This window comes from Cyprinodon variegatus, unplaced genomic scaffold (assembly GCF_000732505.1).
Source record: "Cyprinodon variegatus isolate N-32 unplaced genomic scaffold, C_variegatus-1.0 Scaffold730, whole genome shotgun sequence".
In the NCBI taxonomy this organism is placed as follows: domain Eukaryota; kingdom Metazoa; phylum Chordata; class Actinopteri; order Cyprinodontiformes; family Cyprinodontidae; genus Cyprinodon; species Cyprinodon variegatus.
In genome coordinates, this window is record NW_015151183.1 from 154,802 (window position 1) to 163,210 (window position 8,409).

Below are 8,409 nucleotides of genomic sequence, written 5' to 3' on the forward strand. Positions count from 1 at the left end.
GATTCAGGCCGATACCGATAGGGGGCCGATTATATCGTGCATCCCTAAAATAGACTATATTTTAGGTTTTATTTAATGAATCTGTGAGATCTACTCTAATTAAAATGTAAAGAAACCTTTCTTTCCCATTAATGCCATTCAGTTTTGTGAAGTGTAAAATTTATTTTCCTCCCTGCACCTCTATAAGCTTTATTAGTCAGCTTAGAAAATGAGACTCAGGTCACACCTTCTGGACTTGCGACGGACACGCTCTGCCACCTGGCTACTTTGTTGAGACTCCGCTGCATTTTACAAAACAACTTTGAGAAAACAAAAACAAGGCTTTGTTGGGCTACTGTATAAAACCTGGAACTAAACGCCATTTCTGACAGTTTGAATTGAAAAACCTTCCTGGATGGGAAGAGAAACATCTTCAAACGCAGAAACAAAGTCCAGTGGATTGTTTTCACATTTTTTTGGGAACTTTGAGAAACTTTTTGATAAAAAAAAAAGGGTCTGAAGGGTAACTTAGCTGTTTTCAGAGATTTAGATTTTTCTAATTTTATTTATCATGCTTTTATATTATCAGGCATTAAAAACAAATATTGCATGTCATTTTGAAGAGGATTAGTTTAAAGACTGAGCGGAATTCAATATTTATGGGGACAATATTCTCAGGCTGTATACCTTTCATGTCCAGACAGTTATCTTTATTAGAGCAACCGTTTCACCTTACAATCCATCACATACATCCACAACCTTATCCGATGCTTCGCCACGCTTTGGGGCGCCATATTAGTCCGAGACTGATTTACATGGAGCACAAGTTAAGAAGAAGAAACTATAAGTAATGTTTGCAGCACTCCATAGGTGCTTTTACTTTAAAGTTCAGGTATAGAGCGGAAGACTGGAGATGTTGAGCGGTTGCCATGGTAACAGTTGCAGGAAAACCGAACAATTAGAGAAGACACTGATTTCTTAATTGTACATTTGTCCAGTTTAACACTGAGAGACTAGATACACATGGTAAACACCCACTCACAACATCCTCTAAATACGACATCTATGGTAAGAAATCTTCATTCTAGTTCGGCTTGACAAGATAATACAACAATAGTTCAGATAATGCCAGTTCTGCCAGGAAATTTAAAATAAAGCACAAACAAAAATATGAACTTATTTTTAACATAAGGGATGTAAGTCCTTTACTTGTAGCTTTGGCCACTTATTTTAAAGCAAAATATGCTTTTTTTTTCATCCAAAGAATTATCTCAAAACCAACCATATTTATTTAGCCAGAAAACTAATATCTTACATCAGCCTGCATCTAAAAGCTCTGATATTTTCATGCTGAATGAACTCTGCTTCTTTTAAGTTTCTATCACTCATTGGATAACATTACATGGGCCAGTTATTCTGACAGGAGACTTTATTGATCTAAAAACAAAGAAATTCACCTCCAACATGAGTTCTGGTAAACAAATGGAGGTGCAAAAGAAGAAAAATGTGCATCATAGCAGTAATTTTACAAAGTCAGACATACCCTTTTCTGTTGACTGTTCTCTCTTTTAGTGATATCAAGCCTGTTCAAACTTTCTGAAGTAAAAAATAAGTCATAAAAGCAGGTATGAGACTTGCTAATATTGTATTAATATCAGTATCCGTCAGTTCTAAAAGCTGCAATAATGGTATAAAAAAGATGTACTGGTACATATCTATGAATTACATGCAAAGCAGATTTTTACTGAGGTTTTGTGAATAATTATCATGACCTGGATTCAAGATTTGATCATTTTTATAAGCTTTATTATAGCGCATCAGCAGGATGAAATTCAACTGATTCACATGCATGATGCTTACAGATCCGCTCTGCCTCACACAGCTGAAAGTACATTATCCAAGTACAGAATGAAAAAAAAACGATCTCTTAATTAGCTCCAGCTGACTGGAAGCTACTTATTAATAAATTACCATAAAGAGCTGAAAAACCAAGGTCAGATTAATCACTGGTCTTGCCTTTAGCAGCAGCATGCTGTCAGGAGCTCTCATTCAGACCTGGCATCAACATTTACCCTGAGTGATCCAATCATGTCCAGCTGCGCTGAAGCCTGATATTAATACATTTGAGAAGTTGTTTAGCTGAGTTTTTCCCTCAGACCAACTTTAGAGGTCCCACAGCACTACTACTCTTTAAAGTACAGTGATAGGAACCAGATGATTTGAACATGAGGAGCAGTGTTTGATAAAGCAGCCCTGCTGTTACCAAGGTGAATTCTAAGACAAATTAATAACCTTTAAAGGTCATTCAAAGAAAAAAAGAGAAACTTTAGTTTCTTTCGTTGTCATGTAAAGTAACATTTTTAGCACATAAAACATCCTCAGCTTAATTTTTCTTGTATCAAAGCTTCAGATCCAAATTCTTCCTGAAAACTAATCAAATATCTAATTATTCTCCTTGTATTGTTTCTTATCTGATAAGAAAAAAACATCCAAAGCAAATAAAGCGATCCAGACCTCAAAACAAAACAGGAAGCTTTAGCTTGCAGATAACGTGCTTTGTGTGGAGTGAAATGTGTTTTAATCTCATTGTGTATCACTTCAATGTTACACATTGTTAAATGAATATTTAGATCAAAGTGTATCTTTCTACAATTGAACTGTAAAGTAAATGGGTGCAGTTTCATGTGATTAATGGTGACATGCTTGACAAATTTGACAAGAGCAGCCCGGTGAGCTAGCTAACAAGAGTTGATCAGTTAACAAAGCACCAACAGCTATCTTCGCCCTTTGAACCGCATTAAATGTGGTGAAAACAAGAGGATCGAGGCTGACAGCTTTTCTCACCTGGACAGCAGACTCTGGTCTCGTCCAACGGATTGACTCCAGGTGAAAAAAACGAACGCCGGCGGAGTGGTCCTTTGTGTTGGAGCTCAAAGGAAGCGTTAGCTCCGCTGCTAGTTAGCATATAGCTCAGCAGGAGGTAGCGATACTAAGCGCGACAGCCGGCTTCACAACAGCGACCGGAAGACAACAACAAAAGCTTCAGTTGCTGCTCCTCTATTTGAACCTTTGGTTCCAACACTGCTTAGTGTTTGAGAAAATACTGTTGTCATTTAACTCCGTCTTGACTAAAAAGCGTTTTTATCTTCAATATTTCCGTCTCGACGCAGAGCAGGTTCAAACTGTTCACTGTCTCACACTCACCGCCCACTCCGGCTGCAGCGGATCCAAGAGGCGCCAAACGTTTCAGCCAATCATTGAAGCTGGTATTGCTGGTCAGAGTGTGGTGTCTCGTGATTGGCTAAACAAATTTAGGACACATCCAATCAGAGTTGGAGATAAACTGAGGCCCTGTTGCGGGGGGACATGTGGACAGGTTTCCTTTGTTCTTCCACATTTATCAATATAAAAAAATAAATAAAATAAACAGCAAGCCATTTAATAAACAAAGAAACTACAAATCCCTAACCTTTTTATTTATATTTGTATAACTTTACCTATCTTTATTTAACTGCTATAATTAACAGAAGGAAATTAATGATGCGCTTATAAAAACTCATGGCGGCCTCTCTTCCTTCTCCACCACCTGCTGTCATCTGACAGCTCAGCAGGGCGCCCCAGCAAATGTGACATCGCTGCTTTCTGCATTATGCTTAATCGGAAAATAATAAATTTAAGTTAACTGCCTGTTTTTCTAACAGCAAACAGGATGAAGATATCAGCTATGGAATGAAACTATCAACCGGACAAGGGTCGCTAGGTTTATTAAGCCGCGCCTTCCCCGAAACACCATTGGTTTAAATCTTGATGACGTTTTCATGTTGCATTCAAGTTCACTTCTATTTGATTTCTTGGAAACATCTGGACATAACTATCACAAACACTGCACTCGTTCAACAAATCAGAATATAAATGCTATAATACAAGTAAAAGCAAAAAGAAAAAAGATTAAATAAAATTGTATTTCAATAATTATTTGAATGTTTTCATAATGAAAAAAAAATCAACCAATATGGAAGTCATAATATAAAGTTCTCAGTTTAATTTATTTTAATGGTGTATATAAATATAAATAATATAAATATTTCAGTCTTTATTTAATTATTTTAATATCCATGGATTGCGGGATTTTTTTTTATGCGTCAGCAACTCTCCAACACATAATAATTATATAAATGTTGATACATCTTTTTTAAATTCATTGCCTTGCGAGTGGGTCCCTGGGTTTGAATCTTTCTGCCAGTACTTTATGCCTGCAGAGAATCCGGTATCTAGGTTATTTCATTTTCTCCTACATTCCAAAAACATGAATGTTGGTCAGTTGGTCTCTTAGGTTGATAGGTATGACTGTGTGTGAAAGGTTGCTTGTCCTGTATGTCTCTTGTTGCTCTACGATCGACTGATGAAAAGCTGAAGGTGTTACCTGCCTGTACGTATCCCACAGGTAAAAAAAAATAAAAAATTGGATGGATGGATGGATGGATGAATGCAGACTCGGGCTGGTAATCTGTGATACTGGGCATTTGCCCGGTGGGCCGGTCCAACACTTACTCTCCTGCCGAAGCACCTGCCTCTGACAGTAAATAACTCAAGAAGTAATACAATTTTAACTACCTAAATGATGCATGCAGTATATATAAAGTTACTTATATAAATAACTCAGGAAAAAACTGAATTCTTCTGTGGTAGCATCCAGCAGGACCACAGAGTGATCTTTATACTTTACAACTGGTCATCTCTTCCTGACAAACTGCTCAGGCTGTGTGGGGTTTGGAGGGTGGTGCCTCCACAGTTCCTCAATATGAAAGAAATCTGGTCCCACAGAGGTCCAGATCTCCCTGCCTCTTCATCCTCCAGCAGACTCTTCAGAACAGGTTCTGATATCCCATCAATAAAGCTGCTCCTCCACCTTCAGTTGCTTCTTTGGGGAGAGGTTCTGTTGGGTCAGTCCACACGATATACTCACTCTGGCAGCAGAAAGATGAACTACATTCTGCCAGACACAGTTGGAGCTGCTGTCCCACCGAAAAAGTGAAAGATATTTTTACATTTAGGATACATTTGAATATGTACTTTAAAATCACATATGTATGTATTTATGTATATATATGTATATATATATCACACATGCAAGAAAGATGGCATTTAGATATATTAATTGGTGAATCGGACAGTTCTTTGGTGCTCTGACCATGGCAGAAGACATGGAAGCTGCGTATGGTGATGAGCTTGGATGATCATTGTGAGATTAGAATTAGATGTGTCTTTCCCTGGGACACTGGTGGTGGAATGGAGGCTAGAGTTCAATTCAGAATTCAATTTAAAATCCTTCTCTATACTTTCAAAGCCATCCATAACCTTGCTCCTCCATATCTGTCAGACCTCCTTCACATTGCCACCTCCTCCCGCTCCCTTAGATCCTCCTCATCCATCCACCTCAATGTACCCCAAGCACGACTTGTCACCATGGGGAGCAGAGCCTTCAGCCGCTCTGCTCCCCAGCTCTGGAACTCACTTCCTCCCGACCTCCGCAGTATTGACTCTCTCCCCTTATTCAAAGTCAGACTCAAAACCCATCTGTTCCAGCTCGCTTATCTGTGAATATACTGCTCTTTTCCCTATCCATAATTGTTTTTATGTTCCTGTATCTGTATTTTGTATTTTCATCTTTCTTTTTATTTATCTTTTGTATCTTTTGTAAAGTGACCTTGAGTGTCAAGAAAGGCGCTGTTAAATAAAATTTATTATTATTATTATTATTGGAGAAGGAAGCCAGGAGGAGCTGAGAGCATGATGGAAGAGATGGAATGGAGGTGGGTCGAAGCTCAGCTGAAGATCAGGAGAGTTTGTGACGGGAGCTTTTAGCAGAACCTTACAGGATGGTTGGCTGAAGAGGACTCAGGGCTTGATGGTGATTGGCTGGGGCAGAGGTGCTTAATGAGGTGATTGAATGTAGGTGATACTTGGATGTGTCTTCCAGTTTGAATTTGCATCTACTTGATTTTATAAAATTCATGAAGGTTATGAGGACATAGCAGAAAGACTGAAGTCTGTATGAAGAAGAAGGAAATTGTTCTAGTTAGCTGTATCTACGGAACAGCAGGTTCTTACATTTCATTTTTAGGTTTTGGTTTGAAGAACAATTCTTCACTGTAAACAGAAGTTATCTTTTATCTGTGGGTAAACTCCGAGAAGCATAAGCCTAGTGAAGAGTCAATAAATACAGTGCACAGTTGAGCCTTTATCTAAAAATCACCACACCCTGAAGGATCATAACTCACAGTGATAAATAAGGAGGTGTGTTTCTATGCTCTACTCCTCTCTGCAGAGTGTGATTTATTTTGGCAGGTGTGATTCTACAGGTAGGCCTATTACATCTAGGCTTCTGTAGGGGAGCCTTAAAAGGAGCCAAGAAAGAGCCTCATCGAGGTACCGGTACTCAAAACAAAAAATCCAAACTGGATGTTTCTCCCAGCAGAGGTGAAGGGAGAGGTCATAGCTGTTAATAAATGTGGGGAAAAGGCCTAACTTTGACATTGACAATACAGTGAAAAGATATTTATGCAATTTTAAAATGATTGACTCATATCTGTAACCTCCAATTCCAAACAGCTTTATTTAAATAGAAAACTGCTAAAATCACACTGGCATACAAAACTGATAGGCAAAAATGTACAAACTATAGGCCTGTTTCTCTACTTCCACAGCTTTCCAAGATTTTAGAAAAACCAGTGACTAGTTGTTTCATTTCAACATTAGTTGAGACTGTTTAGGAAATGAATTAAAGTGGTTTTCAAGAAAAGATATGAGACGGAAGAAGGGTGGTGAACAGCAGTCGGTACTTTTAGTCACTGTACATTGGTGTATACATATATTTTGCGTTGTATTTATTTCTGTGGGCTATGGGTGATAACTGTATGAATGTGTCATGTTGGGTCTAGGGAGCTTAACCCAAATGCAGAACACCACGGAGACAGAGTAAAAGTTAACAACTGTTTATTGAGAGTGAACACAATAAAGTTATTTGAACTGATACTGGAACAGGTCCGGGATAGGTATCACAGGGTTCTCTGCAGAGAGGGACAGTTTGGTTAGCCAAGTAGCAGGAGAGTCTTGTCAGAGCTTGGAACTGATCTCTACCTGATGGTGGTTCAGACTGAGCGTTGGAGAGAGGGAACCAGAAGGGTCCAGAGACTGAGGGTTCAGCAGAGGGCTTAGCAGCGGCAGAGCTTGGCTTCAGACTAGTGAGGTTCAGATCTTGAGTTGATCTCCAAGTTCTCTCCTGAGAACTGGCTTGTTGATTCAGATAGCGGATCTTCAGGTTTGGCTTCACAGAGCAGGCAGGCAGGTTTCTGACTATGAGCTCCTCCAGAGCTCCTGGAGTCAATCAGGTCTTCCTAGGAAGGTAGAGAGGACAAAAGGCAGGTTAGATTCAGGTTGGCTTTCAAAGCAGTCAGAGATTCAGACAACAGGTTTGGCTCAGGCTTGCTAACCATAACTGTTTAACACTCTGGCACTGAAGGGAAGTTCAGCCGCTGCTTATAAAGCTGGTCTCCTGATGAGATGATCAGCCGCAGGTGTGCTGGTGGCTTCAGCTCAGGAGACCCAAGGGCGCCCTCTGCTGGAGAAAGGTGGCAGATCTCCAGATCCAAACAGAAAAAAGATGAGTGAAGGAACGTTTAAATGCGTACATGTATAATTATATACACATAGTTACATTTATTTGCTTGATTAAAGGTGTTTTGAAGTAGTATGGACTTATAAGTAAAGGTGGAATTGGGAAGATGCTGGTGTTAGGGAAAACACAAAGGAGAAGGGTATAATTACATAAGTTTCATGTCTTCATAAATCTTTTCAGACAAAACCACATGATTATACATCTAATATAATTATATATGTCATTACTTCTTAATAATTTTTTGCATGTGTTAAATTGCTATTGTGATTCTACTAGATTGTCTGAAATAAAGTTACTAATTTATTCATTAATTTATTCAAGTAAAAGTAGATGTACAGTGGGTACGGAAAGTATTCAGACCCCTTAGAATTTTACTAGGTGACTAGGTGAGAAGATGACTGCGATTCAGGTGGAGGCCCCCATTGTGTCCTGGATTGTTGATTACCTGACGGGCAGACCACAGTATGTGCGCCTACAGAACTGTGTGTTTACAGGGTGGTCAGCAACACAGGGGCCCCTCAGGGGACTGTCCTCTCCCCCTTCCTCCTCACCCTTTTCACCTCAGACTTCAAGTATTGCTCTGAGTCCTGCCACCTTCAGAAGTCTTCTGATGACTCAGCAATTGTTGGCTGCATTGAAAGGGGTGAGGAGAGTGAATTCAGGACCGGGATGCTGTCCAGGTTTCAGTCCATCTTAGACGATGACTCACATCCTCTCCACGACTCACTGGTCCAGCAGACGAGCTCCTTCAG

At 39.4% G+C, this 8,409-nt stretch overlaps 1 protein-coding gene across 1 annotated transcript in view; it reads right to left on the reverse strand.

Annotated features, from left to right (window-relative positions):
- The window catches only part of ezh2 (enhancer of zeste 2 polycomb repressive complex 2 subunit), a 20,556-nt gene extending 17,358 nt beyond the window's left edge, over positions 1-3,198 (reverse strand). The window contains exon 1 of the mRNA XM_015395214.1: positions 2,824-3,198. The gene's annotated coding sequence lies outside the window, so the exon portion shown is untranslated. The remainder of the gene's footprint in view (positions 1-2,823) is intronic.
- Positions 3,199-8,409: the final 5,211 nt, after the last annotated feature.